This window comes from Cherax quadricarinatus, chromosome 74 (assembly GCF_038502225.1).
Source record: "Cherax quadricarinatus isolate ZL_2023a chromosome 74, ASM3850222v1, whole genome shotgun sequence".
NCBI classification, from domain to species: Eukaryota; Metazoa; Arthropoda; class Malacostraca; order Decapoda; family Parastacidae; genus Cherax; species Cherax quadricarinatus.
In genome coordinates, this window is record NC_091365.1 from 3,801,709 (window position 1) to 3,826,485 (window position 24,777).

A 24,777-nucleotide genomic window follows, 5' to 3' on the forward strand; every position below is an offset into this window, starting at 1 on the left:
CAACAATTACTTAACCAGGAGTCCTGGTCTGTGACCGGGCCGTACAGCCGATGACCCGAATCGACAATATTTATATGGGTTATAATTCGGAAAAATTATAACATGATTGGAAACAGCTTGGGGAAACGAAGAATCCAGCTGGAGTTCTTGTGGTTCTGGTCATCTAAGCAATCTATTTCCTTACAGTGTCGGTATAGTAAAAACGTGAGACTGGCCAGGTACCACCGTCCTTGTTCCGACTGTGCGTGTTAACCATTACTGTGCAGGCAGAGTAAGAGAAGTAGAGGGAGCAAGGAAGATGGGAAGGTGAGAATATTGTTGTATCCGGTGGGTGAAGCACGCAGGCACGCACACGCACACATACACACCGCTACCCACTCAGCTAATACTAATAGTGATGCCAGGGAAAGGCTGGTACACGCTAGGTGTCAAGGGTAATGCTACACATCCACCATGTGGCCTGGTCACAGACCGGGTCGCGGGGGCGTTGACCCCCGAAACCCTCTTTAGGTATACTCCAGGTATACACACCACCTACTAAATAATTAGACAAGTTGCCCTACCTCACCCAGTTACATCATAATTTACACCTAGAAGCACCAGAGCGACTCAAAAGGGTTATCACATATAGTTAAGACCTGCGTCATACCCGTGACACTTTTCAAGGATTCTACTTCCTTAAGTGGATGTGACCTGACTAGGCCGGGGGATGACATGGACCTGCCTCGCATGGGCCAGTAGGTCTGCTACACTATTCCTTCTTTATGTTCTTATGTACTCTTCCTGCCCCCAACCAAGGTCAGGCGCAATTTTCCATACAAATGAAGGAAGACCAGGGAGTGGTTCCTTACTTATACAATAAAAGCAACCTGACGGGAACAAGAGGAACGCCAGCCAGCTGCAAAATACTGACAATGATAAGCAACTATAAGCAAAAGAAACATATATAGCCTTCAAATATATGGGTCAATAACAATAGAGAATTTCTGTCTTCAAAAAGAGAACACAACAGGTTCCACCAAATCAATCAACTGGTCTGTGGTACCAACAGCCCGATTCTTCCTTTATTCACATAGGAGTCATTGCACCTGGTATAAGAATTTGATCGAAAGGAAGAAGTTCAAATTCCTTGGATCAAGAATGCGTCACCGGTCTGAGGGTATCCCCTCATCCTTTTAAAGGGAACAACCAGGTCTCTTGGGTAATAGCCTGGTTATTCAGCAAGAGGTTGTCCTATAAAGGCCAAGAATCAGTAAAACTGACGCGAGGAGCTATGTATCGGACCCTAAACACACAACTAGTGAGTTCATTCACGGGTCAAATTCATATAAACAATGAACATGAGTTTACTCAACAAGAACAACTTTTACTGTTCACCAACATGGGTTTTACACGCTATCTTTCTTATTCAATTCCTAACTTTAATTTCTCAACGACCCATGTAAACTTACATATAATAATACTCTATGTTAAATGAGGCTAGTCTACTGCACAAACGTACATTTAACCACAAATTAAAAAAATGGCAGCGACACATCTGGCAATAGGGTGACTGAGCTAGACTAGGAAACAAATTTTCACGAATGTAATTTATGTTATTAGACATACAAAACATATGAGACATTTTATGAAACATATGTTACAAGTCATTTTTGTGATGGCAGCAGTAGCGGACAGCAGTTGGTGGAAACCATTAGAGTGGCGGTGATGTTTTGCACCTCATGAAACAGGAGAGCCGTGTCTTAATCAACCAGGCCTGGTCTGGGATCTGGCCGCGGGGGCGTTGACCCCCGGACGCATCCTTCATGTGTCTCCCCTCCGTGAGTCTTTGTCTGAGATTATGACCCTATGAGTTATATACCTGTGACCTGTAAAACACAAGTAAATCACAGTCACCCGGTGAGAGCCTAGCGCATCTGCTAGCCTACCCCCGCTAGGCTTGCACCATACTAAAACAAATTTAATCATCAGCAATGTCCTAAGGTAGAAGCAAGATTCAAGGAAGGTTTATTATTATTAGAATCAAAACTAAGCGCTAAACCCACAAGGGTCATAAGCAGGCTTATCCATCCAAGGGAAAAGGGAGGGATCGGGGTGCTTTTGATGTTCGAGAAGGGCTATTTATCCAAAGAACTGGATATAGCCTCTCCTTCCTCGAATCCAATCTAATTACCTCCAATTACCAGACTATATGACCCCCGTGTTTAACGCTCACCATAATAATGATAATAATAATAAAGATTTAAAAATTTCCCGAGATGAAAACTTCGTAATGTAGGCTTAATGAATTTATTTCAGAGGTACCCAAGGCACGAAGAGAAGAAAAAGAAGAGGAAGAGAATAAGAAAAGCAGAGAAAGAGGAAGTAGTTATGGTAGACGGAGATGGCTAGGAAGCGTTGCAGGTTATGTGAAGTGAAGGTGCAGGAGTGAAGGAGAATGTAAGAAAACTTTCACTACCCGCATCAAAACAAATTATTGGGACTGGTTAACTCCCTCCAGCTGTGCTCCCTGGAACCAAGGCAAGAATGATACATAGTATTATAATTTACACAGAGTGGAAGCAACAGTAAAAAATGAGAAATACCGAGACACAGGATGAAGTACATTTAAAAGATGAGATAAACATTACATAGAGCCAAATAATTTGCAACACCATCCCTTCATAAGTGCAATTATCAAGACAAAACTTTGCATATTTCCCCAAATATTTCACCAGCCAGTATGCAGTCCCTACGTGGGATTTCATGCCTCCAGCACCAACTACCTGACTGTCCAAACCAGGAGGCATGTCAGAGATACAGTTGCAGAGGCGATGATCCCGTTTCGAGCAACCAGTTTCGAAAGTTCTACTCCTGCGGCCTGGGCCAGGCCTCTGCTGATTGTTTGGTCGCCCAGGCTGTTGCTACTGGTGGCCCGCTATCCCACATATCCATCAGTCTGGTTGATCTAGGCAGGGTTCTGGGACTAGAAAAACTCTCGGAACTCATCAAAGGTGTATATATATATATATATATATATATATATATATATATATATATATATATATATATATATATATATATATATATATATATATATATATATATATATATACAGTGAAGAGGTGAGACCACAATATGCAAAATAACCAATGAAAAAAATAATGAAATTCCTAGTGCTTTCGTGAGAAATGTGAGAAATCACGAAAGCGATTCACTCATCACAAACTGAGCAGCACAAGTATCAAGCAGCTGTATCTCTATCTATCCCGAGTAGATGATGAACTAGACAGGTGTGAAACATCTGGGCATTTTATCTGGTGGCTTCATCAATACAATACAGGGACATTAACAGACGACTGTAGAAGAGGTAATCAGTCCTTCATCCTTGCAGTATTATAACAAGACGACAGTTGAAGATGAAACAATCAGTCCCTCAGCCTATGGTGATCCTGTCTTTGATATACCTAGGCTGAGGAACTCATTACCACCTCTTCTCCAATCCTCTCTATAGATGTCCTTGTACTGTAATGATAAAGCCACCAGATGGCGAAACGCCTACAAACGATATTCCACAGTTGTCTAATTTATCAAGCCCTATATTTTACTTAAACTTTCAAAAATAAAACAAATTCTCAAGGAAGCTAGGAATAAAACTCCCGAGTGGTTGGCCTCGCTGCCCCCTGAGCCAACACCACAGCCAAGAGGGCAACAGCGGGCCACATTTACTCAACAACTACACTTTTCCTACTTCCTCGACCATCAATTATCCAACCTTATTTTGTTTCACGTACGTGACTAAGAAGTTAACAAATATTCTCTAGTAGATACATTTTTTTTTAAACCAGATTTGATACAACCACAGTGGGTGGCTTCCCAAATAATGAATTTTAAAGTAGAAGATAGATATTCCATCACAAACTGGTAACCCCATAGCCTATATAAGCCAAGGCTCTTCGCAGAACAAATCGTGCAGTAACTCCAGGCTGAGAGATTGATTACCTCAAAGTCCTTCTCATCTTGCACTGTTCTTCTCTGTATTGGCCTGTAGAAGCCACTGGCTGTTCCTGAGGAAGCATTTCTTCATTGCACAAGTTCAAATGCAGTTAAATACGAGTGCTTATTTGAAGCCAACCAGACGAGGCATTCACAATCTATTGCATGGAAATTTATATCCTAGTGGCTTCAACAAATATTGCAATTTGGCACCTACACAGCTCAAAACTAATTCGAACTTTACACTAAGATACACCAGCTTTGAAAGTTTAAAGCCAATCACAAGAGCCATTCCTTGTTATCGTACAAAGACCAATACCCCAAAATACACCAGTATAAAGTTTGAAGCTGTTCTGATATTACGTTATCAAGGTATCGGCACTGAAGGCTTCAAACCAATTGGATAAGGCTTTCACAAATTATTGCCTGAAGACAAGTATTTAAATTTTCCAAATTTCTTAAATAAAATGGACAAATTCAAACTTAAACAGCTGAAAATCACTCCAAAAACTTAAGATACACCAGCGTTTAAAGTCTGAAACCAAACATAAAAAAAACATTCTCCACTTATTGCATGAAAATCAATTTGTTCCAAAGATCACGACAGCCAGGAAGATGACCGGGTGGGTATTGAGAACTTTCAAAACAATGGAAATAATGCCGATGGTGACACACTTCAAATCGCTAGTGCTCCCTCACTTAGAATATTGCTCAGTGCTGACGGCCCCGTTCAAGGCAGGAGAAATATCGGAACTGGAACAAATACAGAGATCGTTTACGGCTCACATTGAGCCAGCAAAGCACCTCAACTACTGGAAATGCCTGCAAGTCTTGAAACATGTACTCACTGGAGCGGAGGAGAGAGAGGTACATGATAATATATACCTGGAAGGTACTCGAGGGCTTGGTCCCAAATCTGCACACTGCCATAACAACATACTGGAGTGAGAGATATGGGAGGAAGTGTAAAATAAACCCGGTGAAGAGCAGGGGTGCGGTGGGGACAATAAGGGAGCACTGCATCAACATCCGGGGTCCCAGACTTTTCAACATCTTACCAGAAGATATCAGAAACACTGCTGGAACAAGTGTTGAAGCCTTCAAGAGAAAACTAGACAAGTATCTTCACCAGGTGCCAGATCAACCAGGCTGTGATGGATATGTGGGGCAGCAGCAACAGCCTGGTTGACCAGGCAAGCACCAGACGAGCCTGACCCACGGCCGGGCTCAGAGTAGATATACTCTCGAAATTCTTCAAAGGTATATCCATATAATAAAATTAACAAATAAGAATTTACACGACCTAAAATCAATCGATGTTTCCCTAGGAAAGAAACCCAGTGTTAAAAGTTTGAACCCGATCAGTTATCGCCGAGAGTTCAACAATTCCAAGTTCATTAAGTGTTAGTAAACTGGTAAATTTCCACCTACAGCCTAAAAGCAAAGCATGACAGTTTTTTTGAGGGAGGGGTTACCGCTCCCGTGGCCCAGTCCCAGACCCGGCTTCCTGATGGATCAAAGCCTGTTCATAATTTTGGTAACAATGCCTGGATCATTAAACACAGAAGCCGTTCAGAAATTCACTCAACTATTTCACCTAAAAATATACCATACCATTTTAAAAATATAACTGGTAAATTGGCACCTATACACACTAATAATTTATAACGATAATAATGTGAGGGATGTCAGGTGTCCCAAATAATCAGTCTTGGAATTTCTACAAGTCTACAATGCTGTCAGCTCAATATGAAGCTTGTCCGGGACACACTGGACGCGTTTTGTTGGAGGCAAACCCAGATCAACCAGGTTGTGATGGATATGTGGAGCAGCGGACCACCAGCAGCAACAGCCTGGTTGACAAGGCAGGCACTAGACAAGCCTGGCCCATGGCCGGGCTCTTTTCCGGAACTCAAAGGTATGCACAGCTTTAAGAGTAGCTCTGATAATATTTTGGAAACCAATATTCAGAAAAGCTGGTGACAGTAGTTAAAAGGAAGGTCCAGGAGGTATCTATCAACCTGTGAACACAACTAGACGAGCACAGGCTGTTGAGTGTGTGTCGAGGTGTGCGTGAGAGGCTGTCGTGAGTGTAGAGAGATGTGTGTGTGTGTGACAGACTGTGGGAGTGTGTCGAGGTGAGGAACAATGGTGTTAGTGTGGGCCAGGAACAGGTTGGCATGACACCCAGGCCTCACCAGCCATGCGTCAGCTGCTGACAACACAGCTTATCACAAGGGGGTCTCCAACACTTATCTACGCCAGCCAACACTCCTCCTGTGACCATCGCTTACACTCGCCCAGGTGTCTCTACACATGCAACACTCACCACGGTGTCTCCACACAGGCAACACTCACCACGGTGCCTCCACACAGGCAACACTCACCACGGTGTCTCCACACAGGCAACACTCACCACGGTGTCTCTACACATGCAACACTCACCACGGTGTCTCCACACAGGCAACACTCACCACGGTGCCTCCACACAGGCAACACTCACCACGGTGTCTCCACACAGGCAACACTCACCACGGTGTCTCCACACAGGCAACACTCACCACGGTGTCTCCACACAGGCAACACTCACCACGGTGCCTCCACACAGGCAACACTCACCACGGTGTCTCCACACAGGCAACACTCACCACGGTGTCTCCACACAGGCAACACTCACCACGGTGTCTCCACACAGGCAACACTCACCACGGTGTCTCCACACAGGCAACACTCACCACGGTGCCTCCACACAGGCAACACTCACCACGGTGTCTCCACACAGGCAACACTCACCACGGTGTCTCCACACAGGCAACACTCACCACGGTGTCTCCACACAGGCAACACTCACCACGGTGCCTCCACACAGGCAACACTCACCACGGTGTCTCCACACAGGCAACACTCACCACGGTGTCTCCACACAGGCAACACTCACCACGGTGTCTCCACACAGGCAACACTCACCACGGTGTCTCCACACAGGCAACACTCACCACGGTGTCTCCACACAGGCAACACTCACCACGGTGCCTCCACACAGGCAACACTCACCACGGTGCCTCCACACAGGCAACACTCACCACGGTGTCTCCACACAGGCAACACTCACCACGGTGTCTCCACACAGGCAACACTCACCACGGTGTCTCCACACAGGCAACACTCACCACGGTGTCTCCACACATGCAACACTCACCACGGTGTCTCCACACAGGCAACACTCACCACGGTGTCTCCACACAAGCAACACTCACCACGGTGTCTCCACACAGGCAACACTCACCACGGTGTCTCCACACAGGCAACACTCACCACAGTGTGTCAACACAAGCAACAGCCTCTTAACCTATAACCTGCTTTAACATCTAAGTTTCAGAAGGGCGGTAGTAATCTGCCTGGAATACCTGGATGATCAGGCTATCCCCGGACCGCAGGGGGCAAAGACCCCTGAAATCGGCTTCAAGTAGCAATACCTCCACCCAACGCCTCTTCCTTCCACTACTGCTACAACCACCACCACTCACTACCACCACCTGTTGCTGCTACAGCTGCTTCTGCTACCTTCACCAACAGCACCATCTACTCTTGCTGTTGCCACCTGCACCAGCAGAGCCTCCTACTGTTGGTTGCCACCTGCACAGCAGCACCTCCTAGGGCTGCTGTTGCCACCTGCACCAACAACACCACCTACTGTTTCTGTTGCCACCTGCCGCTGCTGTCACCTGACCAGCACCTGCATTGTCGAGTGCACAAGAGTGATGATCGTTCATGATAAACAAGCAACAGTGGCAATATCACCCGCCTGGCTTCACCCCCGTCTGCCGACAATGGTAGTGCAGGCAGCAAGTGGTCATCCTGGCGCCTTGTTGCTGCTAGGGAAGGCGAGGAAGCGGTGGAGGAGGCAAAGGAAGAAATGTAGGAGAGGAGGTGGGAGAGGAGGTGGAAGAGGGCGGTGATGGTGAGGGGTAAGAGGGTGATGGTGGTACTTAGAACATAAGTGTTGGGTTAAGATAGGTATACTTTTGGAAAACAAGATCACCCGGGAGTGATAATGTCAGATCTCACCGTCAAGTACAACAAGGTTGTTATTGCAAGAAATGTCAAGGCAATGATGACACTCTTCATGTTACGCTAGGTCGGAATATTACTGTACATTAACAGTTCCCTTCAAGGCAGGCGAATTGCCGAGTTGGAAAATTTAGAACCTTCACAGCTCGTATAACCTCAGCCAAGCACCTAACTTACTGAAAGTGCAGCCTTACAACTAAATTATCTTACAATTAAGAGCTTAGTGGTAAAGATGTGGCAACGGTTCGAAGTACCACTTACGTCTAGAGTAAATGTGTACTATTGTGACTGGCGACCTGATTAGCTAATGCCAGAATCAAATCATTAATTAAACCCCGTAAGTCCCTCGAACTGTACTCCTTAAAACATGGCAAGGTCTGAGTTCAGGAGACCTGTGTTTAGCGCAAGACCTATGTTGAGAAGACCTACTGTATATTGAGAGGAATGCCTGTGTTGAGTGGAATTCCCCTGTGAACACGGAGCTCTGTGGGGAACAGCAGGATTTGCTTGGTAACTAGCACAATGCTAGTCTTCATTGGTTATCACAACAAAGGAGCCGCTACCCTCGCTCTTCACCCTTGTAAATAACCTTATCCTAAAAGAAGAATAAATAAAATCATGCTTGGGGAAATTAGCCTGGGGCATCACCAGAGCCTGGCACTTACTTGTGCCTATCCACTACCTACAGCCTGTTCAAGGAAGGCACGGGGTATTTCCTGACCTCCCTGACAAACATTACGCCACATTTCAGAAGGTGGCCCACAGCCCGAGAAAGACTCCTGCTAAAGGCAGATTTTTATTCTCCTCCCACCCAGGTAATCCAGGCAACCTCTGCGCCTCTAAAGTTTCTGATCTAACAAGCTGTGATCTTACGATGGACTCAGTGCTGTTAGTACCAACTTCCTGACTGATCAAGCCACCCTAGCAGCCTGGAACCAGGCTGGGACCAGGCTGGAAGGGTAGCGCCCCCTAAAACTAACAACAATAGATTACGTGAATAATATTTCCGAGCCTACGGTCCAAACACAGGCATCCTGGTCGATGGCCTGATCATCTAGGCTAATGTGCTAGCCACAAGCAGCCTAACGAAGGCACTACGCGCGGACTGATTAGGAACTAATTTCAGAAAATTATCAGGTTTCCTCTCGAAGACAGCTAGGGATTTGTTGGTAATTCCCTTTGTGTATGAGAGATGTCGAAAAATCGATCCATTTACACTTATTACGTTATCTGGAAAAATAAACAAATTCAGTATAATGTGATCCCTTATAGACATCGTTTTGTCCACACAATATGCTTTATGAAGTCACAAGCAGATTTACTTGGGTGAATAGTACTTGAGTATTTATAGGATAGAGTCAGGTGGATCATGTTGGGTAGGTTAGATTTGAGACAGACTGTTTGTGACTTGATAAAGCCCACTGTGTGGACGAAATGTTGCCAATAAAGGATCGCATTATATTATATTGCATGGGTTTATTTTTCCATCGTGTCGGTATTTTATATCATTGATCTTCACTGCGTTCTCTCTTAGTACACTCAATGCACCCAAGCTTTTCACAGTGGGTACTTTATACTGTCTGCCGAGCCTCTTGCTCTCGTAAGGAGTACTTTTGGTGTGTGAAGAGTTGGGATCAATCCCTCCAGAATTTTAAGTGTAAATTGTGGTGCATAGTGTCAATATCACCATACCTGCTCTCCAAACACCAGACAAGCCTGGCTCAGGGGAGGGCTACGGGACTAGGAAACTCTGAAAACCACTCAAAGGTATACGAGGTATAGGTAGGAGTGTAAGTGGTGGTGCCAGGCTAAGAGCTGCTTAATGAGAGCCCTCTGGCTAGCTGGTTACGAGTGGAGGCTGTCTGGTCTCCCGTTACTCGCCACACCTTCTTACCAAACCTTGTGTACCTTGACATTTCCTCCTCAGTTCCTCTCCGGCATCCTACACACCCCATTTAACCCTTAAACTGCCCAAACGTAGATCTACGTTTTTTCAACATATGAATGTAAAAAAAAGTAGAACTTTTTGTTTTTTACATTTGAAAACGTGTAAAAAGACTTTGGTCTACTTTTTTTTGTCGTTATATTTGAATATATGTACAAAACGTAGATCTACTTTTGGAGCACTACGCATGTGAACGTATATCTGCTTGGACAGTTTAAGGGTTAACTTATGAACAAAATGTAATGGTTATGCGTCTGTTGGGCCACAACAGTCTGGCTGACCAGGCTGATCTGGCCTCAGGAAAGGCGTAGAGAAAAAAAAAATTGAAATAGGTCACAGGTTTCTACCAATAAAGTCTAGAAAAAACGCAAATGTTACTACCAGAAGTCCTTTTATTCTTGCAGCACAGATCGAAACGTCGTTCCATTAAAAGCTGGCTCTGTACGTGTTTCTTGTTTCCTTTATTACTGTCTGCAATATACCATTAGTATGGAGACAGATACCCGTAGGCAGGACCTGCACCACTTAATGTTACGGAACTGTTTTTACTACCAGTACTCTGGGTAACTTTAAAAAGAGAAAGAACAGGAATTAAAGCCAAACGAATGCACGTGTATGAAATCTGTATTGACGACGTTTCGCCCATATAGAATCTTTATCATACCACTTATAGATAAACCTGGTATGAGTTGGTGGTTGCAGTAGTGCTGGTCGTAATGGTGACGGTCGTAGTAGTAGTAGTAGTATTTACAGTTTTCGCCAGCCAGTGCCTTCTTCAGTCCACTGCAGAGAAAGGTGAAAGATTAGCAGCAGTTTGGGGTATCAGTCCCTCTGCAGGGACTGAAGAAGCCAATGGCAAGCGAAACTTTTCCAGAATAAAGATACCCAGATGTTGCACAAATGTCTCATTTATCAAGTAGTCGGTTTTTCTAAACCATTCATTCAAACATGACAAAGAGTCTACTGTGTGGGCGAAACATCGTAAATAAAGGTTGTACATATCTACATATGTGCGTCATTACCATAGCATGGGTGTCTCGTAGCATTACTTACCTAGGTTCACCTGGAGTCTACCTGACATCTACCTAGTAGCACTCGTCAACTGCTTTACTATTCTCATTATCTTCCCTACTTTTATTATTATTACTGATCCAAGGAAGGGTGAGCTCTCATACCTTGGATCAAGCCCTCGGCTTCGGATAATTTATCTACAAATTTATATTAACTTCTAGAGTACATTAGTTTTATTTTCTCGCCTGAGGCCTTAATGCTACTTGATGTGGTTAGGCAAGAGGTGAGGGGACGCAGGTACTGGTTTAGGTAAGGGGTGAGGGACGCAGGTACTGGTTTAAGAGGGGAGGAGACGCAGGTACTGGTTTAAGTAAGGGGTGAGGGACGGAGGTACTAGTCTTATTACTAGTGTCAGTGTTTACTCATGTCACGTGTACATGTACGTCATGTACACCTGATCACCACAATGTCACGTGTACATGTACGTCAGGTACAGCTGATCACCACAATGTCGCGTGTACATGTACGTCATGTACACCTGATCACCACAATGTCACGTGTACATGTACGTCAGGTACAGCTGATCACCACAATGTCGCGTGTACATGTACGTCAGGTACAGATGATCACCACAATGTCACGTGTACATGTACGTCAGGTACAGCTGATCACCACAATGTCGCGTGTACATGTACGTCAGGTACAGCTGTGTACAGGCACTTCACGTCCGCATTTTCTTACTGTTATAATAGTAGGCAAAAGATGGTGGTGGTGGTGTAATGATGTAGTACAAAAACTCTCGAAAACGGTCACGGGTATATCACAAATGGTGGTAGTGGATGAACTGTTAGATGTATTAATGGAGGCAGCGGTGGTGCAAGCAATGAGTGAGTGCGTCACAAGTGGTTGGTGGTGGTAGAAGAGTGGTAGTGGTGGGAGAGTGGTGTGTGGTGGGAGTCTGGTGGTGTGTGGTGGGAGAATGGTGTGTGGCGGGAGAATGGTGGGAGTGGTGGTGGGTGGTGGGAGTGGTGGGAGTGGTGGTGGGAGAGTGGTGAGTGGTGGGTGGTGGGAGTGGTGGTGGGTGGTGAGTGTTGGTGGGAGAGTGGTAGTGGTGGAAGTGTTGGTGGGAGAGTGGTAGTGGTGGAAGTGTTGGTGGGAGAGTGGTAGTGGTGGAAGAGTGTTGGTGGGAGAGTGGTGGTGATGGAAGAGTGTTGGTGGAAGAGTGGTGGTGATGGAAGAGTGGTGGTGATGGTAGTGGTGGGAGAGTGGTGGTGGTAAGTGGTGGCGGGAAAGTGGTGGTGGTAGAGTGGTGGTGGTGGGAGTGGTGGTGGTGGTGGTGGGTGAGTGGCAGTGGTGGTGGGAGAGTGGTAGTAGTGGTGGGAGAGTGGTAGTAGTGGTGGGAGAGTGGTAGTAGTGGTGGGAGAGTGGTAGTGGTGGGAGAGTGGTAGTAGTGGTGGGGGTGGTAGGGTGGTGGTGGGGGTGGTAGGGTGGTGGTGGGGGTGGTAGGGTGGTGGTGGTGGTGGTGGTGGTGATGGCGGGAGTGGTGGTGGTGAGACTGGTGGTGGGAGGTGGTAGTAGTAGTAGCAGGAGGTAGTGGTGTTGATGGTGATAGTAGGAGGTAGTGTTGGTGGTAGTACGTAGTGGTGTTGATGGTGGTAGGAGGAGGTAGTGGTGGTGATCGTGGTAGGAGGTAGTAGTGGTGGTGGTAGTGGGAAGTAGTAGTGGTGTAGTAGTAGTAGTAGGAGGAGGAGGTAGTGGTGGTGGTAGGCGATAGTGGTAGTGGTGGTAGGCGATAGTGGTGGTGGTGGTGGTAGGCGATAGTGGTAGTAGTGGTGGTGGTAGTAGTAGGGGGCAGTGGTGGCGGTGGTAGTAGTAGGTAGCAGTGGTGGTGGTGGTGGTAGTAGGTGGCAGTGGTGGTGGTGGTAGTAGGTGGCAGTGGTGGTGGTGGTGGTAGTAGTAGGTGGCAGTGGTGGTGGTGGTGGTGGTGGTAGTAGTAGGTGGCAGTGGTGGTGGTGGTGGTGGTAGTAGTAGGTGGCAGTGGTGGTGGTGGTAGTAGGTGGCAGTGGTGGTGGTGGTGGTGGTAGTAGTAGGTGGCAGTGGTGGTGGTGGTAGTAGGTGGTGGTGGTGGTGGTGGTGGTAGTAGGTGGTGGTGGTGGTGGTAGTGGTGGTGGTGGTGGTAGTGGTGGTGGTGGTGGTAGTAGGTGGTGGTGGTGGTGGTAGTGGTGGTGGTGGTGGTAGTAGGTGGTGGTGGTGGTAGCAGGTGGTCCAGTTTCTTCTTTGAAACTTTTACACTGGTTCCAACAATATTTCTATCTGCTGGTAGCAGTATGAATAATCATTGACCGGCGATAAATGAAACAATGGTCTCTCATTATGCCCATGGAGCCCCTGCTTTCACTGGGACTATTTAACACTTCCTTCCATAGTTCTTAAATGCGTTGCAGAGAGACTTGTAAACGTGTTTCGGCAATATTTTTTATATCTGTTAGTAGCAGGTTGAATAATCTAAACCCAGGGATGTTAACACTATGCTCTATTAGTGTGTCCATGGCGCCCTTGCTTATCAATGGATGTATTTTACACTTTTTCCCGTATCTCTCATTCCAATATGCTGTCATGGTAGTGCGCAGATCTGGTATCATTGCATCTCTCTTTTTTCCCCACAGTACATTTCCATTTTTCCCAGTAGTTTAAATGTTTTATTGGTTCTATTTGGGCTTTAAACGCTCTCAGTATTTTTCTAGCTCTGCTCTGACTATTTCGCTGTCAACATTGAGCAGTAATCCATGCGAGAAAACACAAGTAATTCGAATAGAGTTACCAGTGCATTATTTCCCTTGGGTTGAAAGTTCTCATTATTCACCGTTATTTTCCTGACCTTCACAGGATTTCTTTTTATGCTCTTTAAAAGATAGGTCGACTGACATTATTATACCTAGGGCTTTCACGTGATCTTTCATGTACATTCTATGATCGGAGCTGTCAATACGAAGCAATATTCTAAACGAGAAAGCACGAGTTACCATTTTTGTTATTTCTCTTATTTTGAAAGTTCTCATTATTCATCTTGTCATTTTTTCTGGGTTTCGCGACATCTGTCTTACTGTTTCCTCTCGATGACTGGTCAGCTGACATTAATATACTCAAGTCTTTTATACCTTTCCTTCCTATTATGAAATGGGTCTCCTTGTTCCGCATCCAGTGTTGATTATTGTGGTGGTGGTTGGCTTAGTTATGGTGGATTGTGGAGGTGCTGGATGATTGTGGTGGCAGTTTAGTGCGTCAGCCTCGTCCTTGTGGGGTGCATGTTTCTTGGAGTCTCCCCCTCCCTCCACACCATTGCACAACCACCCACTTTCCACTTACTCCACTTGTGAGCTCCATCCTCACTGCTGGAGGGTAAAAAAAAAAAAAGTTTACATATTAATATGCAATTTAGACGTGAAATCCTTAAAAAGTATTAGTTGGTGATGTTGCAGTGGGTGCGCCACCGCTAGAAGTGTTCACCATCGGGAAACACTTGGCATCAGCTGCTGGCCAATATGTCTCCACACGCGTGACCAAGCTGCCTGGGAGACACATTAGTCCTTCACCAAACTAACCTCATGCCAGCCAACACTTCTTTCAACAGGAATGATCCTCCATTTGGTTTATGCACTGCTTTTATGGTGGCATGTTCACTCACACCATGAGAGGTGCTCTTCAATAAACTCAAAACAAAATCTACATGTTTAAAACCCATGTCGAGGATCATTAAGGCCGCGCTGTCATTTGTACACTATCCGAATAATTTATGCAATATACTAGAGTATTACACAGACTTCTCTGTGTATCTGACAATGTACTTAACAAGTACTGTGTGTACAAGTTCACCTGACACACACCAATGTACTTGATGTCTTTAATGGCACACTTCAAAGCTAACTTTCACAAGCACCTCAACAATGGGTTAAAATTCTGACCACCACGTACGTACACAAGAACTTCCAGTCACGGAGAAACTACGTGATAATTACAAAAAGGCATTGTTACGTATTTCTGAGTCACAAATTTCTACGTCTAATCATTATTACAAATAATCACTATATAGTTTAAGCTGGTACCACTTTCATCCAGTTGTCGCTTGATGTTCGTCTTGTGTCACGCCTTTCTTATTGTGCCTTTTCGTTCTTTCTCGTTCATGTGTCTCAAACTTCATTTCATCTATACCAATCACTTTATTTGCCTCCATGCCTATCAATCACCACTTGGTCATTCCTACTTGTCAACATTCAAGTTCTCAGCAGTTATTTTTCATTGTTTTTAATATGTCATCCTCGTTTCTTGAAGTTCACATATGCGTCACCATAACTGGCCTTAATTTGGGTAATTCTTCATGTACTCATGTACCTGTAATTCCCTTGGGGAAATGGGGGGATGGTAATCATGTGGAGCTGGTCGAGTAACCGGGGGAAAAGGAGGGGGCGTGGGGCCACGTCTCCCCCCTGTGGGACATTCATGCAGCAGGTATTTCCCCAGAATAAGCCAGAGGCCAGGCAACAGGGTGTGTGAGGTGGACGGGTCACCTCTCACCAAGGCCTCCCACTCTCACAATTTTAACACGGCACATTAATCCACATTTAAAACTTCTGTAAAATAATGAGCACCACACACTTGATCTTATTACTTGTCTCTTCAGCAGGAGCAATTTCCTAAGTTTCATGTATGGTACTTATTGCGATACAACAACAAACTATAATATAGCACAAGTGTATAGCAAGTATTGTTAAGACATCTCTGGCAGTTCCCACAACACCAAGGCCGGATTAGTCAAGCGACGTGGGGTTTTTCCGACCCACTGGCCAGCTGGCACACACTTTACTTCACTAGTCCATAAGGCGGAAATTAACCTGATATCACTCGCTCTTGCCCCGGCACCACTTCACTGCTCCCTATCACTTTTCTATACAAGGTCCAATCTTGCAGGGTACACTCGAAGTAACAGTCCTTGCTCCACCGCCGCCACCACCACCACTTATCCTTTAACAACACAGGAACACTAGTATTGCTGAATACATGTTTCTTCACCAAGGTTCAGCACTCGAGGTTACAGGTGTTGATAGCTGGTAGGGCTATGTAGGTGTGGAACCACTGCACTAACATGATGCCTGAGTAATGTTAGAGGTTTCGTTGGGGGTTGAAGTAAGGTGGGGAGGTAATACTTCGTCAACGGGATACAAGTTTAGTGATGAAGGGGCTATATAAGGTGTGGCATGGGGCGATATTGCGACATAAGATGCCCGAGTTTAGAAAAGAGAGGTAGGGAAAAGGGGAGGCAGGTAGCAGCAGCAGTGCTGAAGGTCGCCCCTTACCATCTTCAATTGTCCAATAAAACTAAATTTACTTCATAGTAACTACAAACTACCCTGAGAAGTTGAGGGTTAATAGGGGGGAGATAAATTTATTGTCAGGAGTCATCATGCGAGTAGTGCGGCGGCAGTGGCTCACCACAGCAAGCAAGCGGCAACACCCCACACCCCGGAGTGGCAGGCAGAGACCTTCCCTCACCCTGGGGTGGCAGGACCCCACACACCTGCCACTGGCGCTATACCCAGCCCGGGTGGGTGCCAGTGGCCGGGCATGGGGTGCTCGCACCGAGCTGGGCTTCCAATTTCCATCTGCCAGAGCATCAGCAGCAGGAGAGAAGGTCCGCTCGCTCGGCCGAGCTACGGCGCACTGAAGCCCCCGTCTCTGAGCTTATATACTCTTATGGGCCGCGAGGCACCCCGCCCCCACCACAACACCAGCCACGTCACCCCACACCATACTGTTCTATCCTCCACGAGTTAGCATCCAAATTTCGACCTTAGCGGGACGGTGCAGCGAGGCGTAAGCCCAGCACAGATGGCGTGCGTGTAACAGGAGGCGGGGCGTGTTCAGCCTCCGGCAGCAGCAGTAGTTGCCACAACAGGCGCAGGTGACGCTCAGGTATGTGGCGCATACCACCCACCACAACCATGTGACGGGGCCTCCCCCATCCACCAAGTGGGGAAGGGGCCCTCCGCAACACATTTTTTAATAAAATTGGACGCATCAGCAGTGTGTTTGCTACCCTACTTATGTGATAATTATAGTCAACTGCAGGTTATCTGAAGACGATTTAGGGGGGGGGTCAACATCCCCGCGGCCCAGTCCCACAATAGGCCTCCTGGTTGATAGCCTGATAAACCAGGCTGTTGGTGTTAGTCGCATGCAGTCCAACGTATGCACCACAGCCCACCTAATCAGGCACTCACACTCAAAAGAATTTATAAGAACATAAGAAAGGAGGAACACTGCAGTAGACCTACTGGCCCATTCAACTCTTCAAGACAGCGACAGACTTATTAGTAATTTTCCTTACGCACGAAGGGAGAATATTGAAGGGCCTTTCCCCTTACACTTACTGAGTTCTTTTAAGTATATTCATTGCACCCCTGCTTATCCATAGAGGTATTTTGTATCGTCTGCCAAACCTTTTGCTTCCGTGGGGATTGATTTGTGTGTGCAGATCTGGGTCCAATCCAGCGGTGTATCTTTCTCGCCTATACTTCAAGGAGTAAAGTTCGAGGGACTTCAAGCATTCCCAGTAATATAGGTAATTCGCAAAATTTATACGACACTGAAGGCCATTTTGTACACTCTCCAGATCAGCAATTTCGCCTGCCTTAAAATGAGCTATTATAAGAGTGCAGCAGTACTCCATTCTAGAGTTGTAGTAAACAGAGTAAAGTAAAAAACTGTTACAATGAAAGACTCTGTCCCTAAAGGCACAATACTCGCCCCCCCCCTCTTCTGTTTCTCATTCTTATGTCCGACATAGACAAAAAAAATAAATATTAGCATCGTATCGTCTTTTGCAGATGATACCAAAATCTCCACGAGAGTAACGTCTATTACAGACACAGTGAATCATCAAGTGGGTTTCAGACAACACTATGATGTTCAGTGATGACAAGTTTCAATTGCTCCACAACACAAACTCGAATTATACAACAGAGCCAACGTTCCATGTGCGAGACTTGAGATCAATGATGTCAGACGATCTCACATTCATGGATCACAACACTGCTGATATCGCTACTGTAAGGGAAATGATAGGCTGGATAACTAGAACATTCAAAACGTGTGGTGTGTGTGTGTGTGTGTGTGTGTGTGTGTGTGTGTGTGTGTGTGTGTGTGTGTGTGTGTACTCATTTGTGGTTGCAGGGGTCGAGTCATGGATCCTAGAAAACGTAGAGAGAGAAGATTCACTGCCAGTATAAACTCAATAAAATATCTGAAAAACTGGGAATGCTTTTTAAGTCCCTCGAACTGTACTCCTTGGAACGTAGGATATACCTTTGATGAGTTTAGACTGTTATAATAAAAAAAGAAGCGCTAAACATACAAGGGTCAAACAGCTGATGAGTTTAGGGACTTCTACTCCTGGAGCCCGGCCTTAGGCCAAACTCGCTGGTGTTTGCCTCGTCAACTAGGCTGCTGCTGTTGGCGGCCCATTGGTCCACCATGCCCATCACAGCCTGATTAATTTGGCATCTGGTGAAGATACTTGTCCAGTTTCCTTATAAGACTTTTACACTTGTTCCAGCAGTGTTTTTTATATCTTCTAGTAAGATATTGAATAGTCTGGGGCTACTGATAATGATATAATGTTCTATTATTGTGCCCATGGTGTCCCTGTTTTTCATTACGTTTATTTTGCACTTCCTCCTATATCTCTCGCTCAAATGTGTTATGGCAGTGTGCAAGTTCGGAACTAGGCGTTCAAGTACTTTCCACGTATATATTATCATATATCTCTATCCTCCGCTCCACTGACTGAATATTTAAATTCTTTATTAGTTCTATGCAGGTCATAACTGAACTCTGTATTTGTTCCAGCTCTAATATTTCTCCTGCTCTGAACGGAGCAGAATAGCTCCAATAAAAAGCAAGGGTGCAATTACACTAAAACAGGTCCTCTGATCTTCAACACTCTCCATTCCAGCATAAGTGTAACTGCCAATAAATCTTTGGTTGTCTTCAAGTGGAAACTCTATTAGTTCCTCAAATCAGTTCCTGATCAGCCGGGCTGTGGTGCATACTCTGGACTGCGTGTGGCCAGCAATCAGGATGTCTGGTCTGGGACCGGGCCGCAAAGGCGATAACCTCCGGAAGCGCCATAAGGTAAACGTGCTGCAAGGCCACTTTGGAGACTTGCCGTATCCTTAATAGATGACACTCCCAAACTCTAGTAATGTCCGCAAAGATATGGTCCTATGATTAGGTCTCTACGCGAGACATACGAATGGAGAGAAAGGGTGACAGTTCGAAGTGTCAGATTGGGAAAAAAAGCGAGAGTACTCAAGGATAAATATTTGGATAAGAACATAAGAAGGAACACTGCAACAGGCCTACTGACCCATGCGAAGCAGGTCCATGTCCCCTCCCCGGATTTGCCCAATGACCCACCTAGTCAGGTCACTTCCACCTAAGGAAGGAGCACGCCATCAAACCTAGTAGCACAAGCTAGTCAGGTCCAACTCACATCCACCCACACCCACTCACGTATTTATGTAACCTATTTTTAAAACTACACAACATTTTAGCCTCTATAACTGTACTCGGGAGTTTGTTCCACTCATCCACAACTCTATTACCAAACCAGTGCTTTCCTATATCCTTCCTGAATCTGAATCCTGTCTTGGCTGGAAATTTTCAGCACGCTATTTACATCCCCTTTATTTATTCCTATTTTCCATTTATACACCTCGATCATATCACCCCTAATTCTACGCCTTTCGAGAGAGTGCAGATTCAGCAGAATAAGAGATAAAGCAATAAAGATATGGGCGAGTGACCTGCATAGCCTTGGAGCACAGGAAAGTATTTGGCAAGGTACCCCCATCGACTGGTGCACAAACTGGAAGAGCAGCCCCAGATTAACTTCAAAGTGCTCCAATACGCCAAGAAACACAGTTTTTTTAAGCAGATCTTAGCCAAGGGAGTCATAACAAGAGTACACCTCAAGAGTTGACGTGCCATTGGCAATATCAACTGTTTCTACAGCAAATTTTGCATACTCTTATAAACAGTTACCAATCACAGTTACAAAGTGCGTTTATTGCTCCTACGTGTTTGTGGTATTAATTCTATACAAGTGTCTTGTGCTACATTCTAATAGGTGATGGGGCAAGGCATAAAGCATCAGGATGTAAGTGCTGGTTTTACCAAGGATATCTTCAGTTAGTTCCTGATCAGCCGGGTTGTGGTGCCTACTTTGGTCGGTGTGCTGCTAGCACCAACAGCCTGCTTGATCAGACCATCAGGAAGCCTGGTCTGAGACCAGGTCACGGGGGTGATGACCCCAGGATCAGCTACAGCTAAACTACAAGTACGTAGCATGAAGTGTAAAGGCTAAAGTTTCATTTTTCAACGCCCTTCCCTCATACATTGTACAATGAGAAATACCAACAACTACCCAGCCGTCTTCAACGAGGAACTTGACAAGTTTGTCAAGTTCAGGGTGACTACCCTGAAGATAAGGACTGCTCCTTATTTCTGAAGGGATAAGTATCTTGACTGCGACGGTAAACCTGTGGCCAAGAATAATTTCACCGGAAAGAGTGGGAGAGGCTCGACTCTCCGTCCGTTAATCCCGCGACACACTTTCGTAGCCAGGCTTCTCACATTCTCAACCCTGTTGAGCAAAGGTCTGAGAAAGATTCGGAAAGGATAGTCAAACTATAACCTAAATAAGTGCCAGAACATAAAATTGTAAAAAAAGAGAGAGAAATCACAAAGTAATGGAGTAGAAGCTGGGAAGCAAGAAACTACCAGCATCGTGTACACGTCTAAGGGGAGAACATCACACGAAATATTACCGCAGGTGGTACACGAATGGTATACAATACCGACAAGATGAAGAATTAACACACATCTGGATACTTTTATTTGTAGATGGCAAAAAGTCTACATATACACCCATATGTTGCACACGTGTCTAATTCTTTATTACCGCAGATGTTTATCATCCTAAGAACTTTACAAATTGCTTACAGATACCTAAGTGAAGAATCCCTTAGGAGCAGGTATAATAAATATTGCAGAAACAAAAGTAGAAACTTTCAAATCAAACTCGAATGACTAAAGTGCCAGATCAGGCATGTTGCAATGGTTAAGTGAGCCTGCGGGCCGCTAGCAGCAATAGCCTGGTTGATCAGACAGTCAACAAGGAAGCCTGATATCAGACCTGGCTGTGAGAGTGAAAGCCCTTGAAAACTGTCACAGGCATATCATACTCTGACACTCACACTTGCACCAGTTACTCACACCTGTACCAGTCACTCACACTTGCACGTCACTCACACTTGCACGTCACTCACACTTGCACGTCACTCACACTTGCACGTCACTCACACTTGCACGTCACTCACACTTGCACGTCACTCACACTTGCACGTCACTCACACTTGCACGTCACTCACACTTGCACGTCACTCACACTTGCACGTCACTCACACTTGCACGTCACTCACACTTGCACGTCACTCACACTTGCACCAGACACTCACACTTGCACCAGACACTCACACTTGCACCAGACACTCACACTTGCACCAGACACTCACACTTGCACCAGACACTCACACTTGCACCAGTCACTCACACTTGCACCAGTCACTCACACTTGCACCAGTCACTCACACTTGCACCAGTCACTCACACTTGCACTAGGCACTCGCACCAGCCACTCACACTTGCACCAGCCACTCACACTTGCACCAGTCACTCACACTTACACCAGTCACTCACACTTACACCAGTCACTCACACTTGCACCAGCCACTCACACTTGCACCAGCCACTCACACTTGCACCAGCCACTCACACTTGCACCAGCCACTCACACTTGCACCAGCCACTCACACTTGCACTAGGCACTTACACTTGCACCAGTCACTCACACTTGCACCAGCCACTCCCACTTGCACCAGCCACTCACACTTGCACCAGCCACTCACACTTGCACCAGACACACTTGCACCACTCACACTTGCACCAGTTACTCACACTTGCACTAGGCACTCACACTTGCACCAGACACACTCACACCAGCCACTCACACTTGCACCAGACACACTTGCACCACTCACACTTGCACCAGTTACTCACACTTGCACTAGGCACTCACACTTGCACCACACACACTTGCACCAGTCATACATACATACATTTATACGTACACCAGTCACTATAACAGAAAGCTAGACAGTCTCATTCTCTGGCTTGGGTTCAACTTTCAGTTTCTAGTTGCAGGTCCGGGAGAGAGGGAGGGAAGGGGGGAGGAAGAGATGGAGTGAAAGAGGGAAGGAGGGAGGAGAGGTCGCGTGCAGGCCACTCCTCTCTTGCTACAGTGGCAGGACGCTGACTGGAGAAGGGCGGGAGGGACGGGGAGAAGGATGTTAGGTCTGGTAGAATACATTTTTTTCTTTTTAGATTCCCAGTCATCGCCCCCGGGGCTCGGACCCAGATCAAGCCTCCCAGTTAGTAACATGATCTGTCAGGCTGTTCATCCTCTATATTTAATCAACTATATATATGTTATTAGTCCCGAGAATCATCGCCCCCACGGCCCGGTCCAACACCAGGCTAATCAAAATGGAAAGGAAATACAACATTACAAACACTATTAAGAAACAAAGTAAAGCGGTATATAGTGAATGAAAACAAGAAGACTCCAATATACATTTTACTTACATGTGAACGATTTCATGCGATCTCTCAAAGTACGGTCTAAGGTCATAACTTTACTGTTGAGTGCATAGTCATCCAGCTTGTTGCTACCACCCTCCCGCAGGCCTACCCTCCTGTTTCATATACGGTGGAACCTCGGTGTTCGAACGTACCGGACCTCGAACAAACCGGAGTCCGGACAATTTTGTTCAGAAAAAAATTGACCCCGGTCTTTGAACATTTTTTCTGGAGTCCGAAAGTGCTGACTTGTTAACATTCAGTTGTATTTTTTTTTTTTTACAGGAAAGTCCTGTTACCTGACCTCTGTGAAGTGACCTCTGACACTGACCTAACTCTCAAGAGCCTTTTGGAAGAGTCAGTTCAACATCCTCCAGTGTGAGTGTAAGTCCGTGTGTGTGGGGGGGAGGGGGGCTGATAATTAAAGCCTAGGAAATGCTGTTTCGGACATGGAACCTTTCGCAGTTCGAACACCACCTAGGCACCAATTAAATTCAACACTGGGGTTCCACTGTATATTGTACCCCTACTTTCATGAGGATGTTTTACACCTGCGGGCTCCCCATTCTTATTACATCTGGAACAAGTCATCTAATATTTTTTATATGTGAAATTCTTCAATATCTTTCTCGCCTGCGCTCTAGGAAGTACATCAGAAGGGAATTTTAGAGTTCCCAATAATTTACACGTTTAAACCAACGCAGTGAAAGTTCTGTGTACAGACATGCCTCTAATAATATCGTTAATGACTTATTTGGTGGTGAGCAGTGTTAGTGGTGGTTGTACGTGAGTGGTATTCAATACCGACAAGACGAATAATTAGAACATGTGCAACATCTGGGCATTTTTATTTGTAGACGGAGGGACTGGTTACCTCATATTTTTGTATATAGTTCTACAGTCTATTATGTCCTTGAATGTGTACTGATAAAGCCACTGGTTGGTGAAACGTCTACAAATAAAGATACCCATATGTTGCCCATGTGTTTAATTCATTAATGTTGGTGGTGAGCAGTGTTGGTGGTGGTGGTGAGTAGTGGTGATGGTGGTGAGTAGTGGTGATGGTGGTGAGTAGTGTTGATGGTGGTAGTAGTGGTGGTGATATTAGTGGGGATGGTAGTAGTAGTAGTAGTAGTAGTAGTAGTAGTAGTAGTAGTAGTAGTAGTAGTAGTAGTAGTAGTAGTAGTAGTAGTAGTAGCAGCAGTAGTAGTAGTAGCAGTAGCAGTAGTATTGTTGTTATTGGTGGTGGTAGAGGGTTGCGAGTGCTGATGCTGACATACTTAAGACCACATGATCAACCACTACAGCTCAGCTGGTCAGGTCTGCACCTCCTGAACAAACTTGTCTGGTCCCCTCTTTAAAGACTTTCTATTTTTGTTCCCACATGTTTGCTCTAGAACCTTTATGCATTTTCCAAATGAATCACATTACTGAAACAAACTGTCAGCATAAAATAGCATGAAAACAAAACATGTGTGTAAAACAGCATGAATCCATCACTGATGTATAATAACAATGTATAATCTACAGCAGCATGAACGTACAATATCATGAATTTCAATAGCATGAATGTAAAATAACATGGATCCAAAACACCATAAATGTACACAAACATGAATGCAAAGCAGAATGAATCTTGAGCAATGCTTGGAGAGTAGAGAAGTGCTACTTTTATCACACTAGGGGTGTGATAAAAGTGACGTGAGTTAAGTGGAGGGGACCTCCACCTCACTCACGTCTTGTCTCTGCCTCGGACTATTTAGAAGTGTTCACCCAATCTCAGCTACTCATGAATTACCAGGCCAGTAGTATATGGTGTAATATCTGATGTATCTTTGATGAGTTAGGAGAGCTTTCTACTCCCGGCCCTGAGTCAGGCTTGTCTGGTGCTTGCCTGGTCAACCAGGCTGTTGCTGCTGGCGGCCCGCTGCCCCCCCCCCACATCCATCACAGCCTGGTTGACCTCACCTTCAAGGACCATAAACGTGTCAATATCATAACCGCAAGGAAAATTATAGGTT

At 45.5% G+C, this 24,777-nt stretch overlaps 1 protein-coding gene and 1 long non-coding RNA gene across 2 annotated transcripts in view; both read right to left on the bottom strand.

Annotated features, from left to right (window-relative positions):
* The window catches only part of LOC128700183 (RNA polymerase II elongation factor ELL), a gene marked incomplete in the record, with an annotated part of 380,498 nt that overhangs the window by 38,858 nt on the left and 316,863 nt on the right, over positions 1–24,777 (bottom strand).
* LOC128700184 (uncharacterized) lies at positions 10,602–17,702 on the bottom strand. The gene is made up of 2 exons (XR_008408733.2): positions 16,490–17,702; positions 10,602–10,774 (listed from the first exon to the last, which is right to left on the bottom strand). It is a non-coding gene; the product is annotated as an uncharacterized lncRNA (long non-coding RNA).